The following is a 1,804-nucleotide window of genomic DNA, read 5'->3' on the forward strand; positions in this document are numbered from 1 at the left end:
TTTAAAGTAACTCTGAAAGATGCATTGTATTGTTTTAATGAGATAGAACATTTTATAATCTGTCAGATTTGCATCTTTTTCCCTAACTAATTGGCTGTCAGAGCTAAAGGAAGAAGCTTAACAAAATCACACCCCGAAACTGATAATGTTAAATTAAGGGTAAAGAAAATGTAATAAACGAATAGAAACAACTTTGTAAGTCTGGCAAGGAGATCATTGCAGGTTTCAGCTGAATCGGCTTGCCTGGGGTTAGCGTTCATGCCTTACTTTGCAGTTTCACTTTGACACTGGGTAGCGTCTGTGGCGAGAGTGGGAGGTAAAGGTGGAGACGGAGCAGGGGAGAAAGACCAGACTCCTGCCAGACCTCCACTTTGCGTCTGTTGGCTGCCAGCAGACAGGCGGAGAGCATCCTTGACTACCCACAGGCATGCATATTCTTTTCCCTTCTGACCAGTGTGAGGAATGACAAATGTGTAGAATACCCCGCCCAATCACTGCCCAAATTAAAATTGAAAGAGGCCAACTCCACGTTTAGCTTTTAATCTGCCTAGCTTTGTCTACATCCTCAAAGTCAGTGTGGGTCATCTCTGCCTCCAGGGGGAGTCCCTTGGCCCCAAGAATGCATCACACAAGACACCTGACGTGATGCCAACATGAGCGTCTTGGCCTCATTCTTCCAATGAAAATGATGTGATCTTCTTATTGAAAGAATCTAGTTTATTTAAGGCTTGAATACGTGTTATCACATTGCATAGATTGCACATTTGCTTTTTAATGAATATGTTAATATAATCTGAACGTTTTGTCCAAGAAGTGGTCACTCACCCTTGCCATGCATTGGGGTTAGAGAAACGCTTTGAGGTTCTTATGAGGGTATTAGCATGGCACTTTGGCATGGTCAGAGGTAAACCAGGACTCCCTCCTAAACCACAGCCACCGATCACCCCCACTTTTCTAATATATGGATACCCAGGAATGACACTAGCTGCTGAATGAACACTACTTCACTACTGGCTGAGCTTATTGACCGAACTCCAGTTCAAAGTACTTTGCTAAGCTGGATTGTAGGACATTTTTCATTTTGCTAAGCTCAAAGTTGATTTTCTTCACTACACAAAGTATGATGGAACAGAAGAGAGAACATAGGTTATGCCAGTCTCAAGTGGGCAGTTAAGAGATGCAGGTAGCCTTTCTGCATTGTTGGTACAAGTGAGAGAATAGAGCTCTCAGAGACAGAATTACCTCCAGATGCATGATCATTTACACAACAGAGCCTAGATAACTAGAACTGCAGGCTCAATTAATGCTTTGGAATGTAAGTCATAGTAAATTATCATCCCTGGAGGGAAGAGGAAGAGGATAAAATCTCAAAAGTCTCATGCCCAAGAAGCTTACACCAAATGGTTCTTGGGAGGATTTGCTAGATGTGATCTTTGATCAATCTTCTTGTCTATTTAGTCAGTATATATCTATTCATCATATACAGTGTGGCCAACACCATGGAAAATATGTAAAAATATAAACAATGATACCTACCCAGAGGGTGTTGATAGTTTATCACAAGAGACTAAACATGAAGGATAAGAAATAGGGGGGAGACCAATGGAACAGAATAGAAAACCCAGAAATCAACCCACATACTTACAGCCAACTGATATTTGACAAGGGCAACAGAACCGTGCATTAAAGAAAGGACTGCCTCTTCAGTAAGTGATGCTGGAAAAACTGGACATCCATATGCAGAAGAATGAAACTAGACCTGTACCTCTCACCATATACCAAAATCAACTCAAAATGGAGTAAA

The sequence above is a fragment of the Galeopterus variegatus genome, unplaced genomic scaffold (assembly GCF_000696425.1).
Source record: "Galeopterus variegatus unplaced genomic scaffold, G_variegatus-3.0.2 Scaffold2277, whole genome shotgun sequence".
In the NCBI taxonomy this organism is placed as follows: Eukaryota; Metazoa; Chordata; class Mammalia; order Dermoptera; family Cynocephalidae; genus Galeopterus; species Galeopterus variegatus.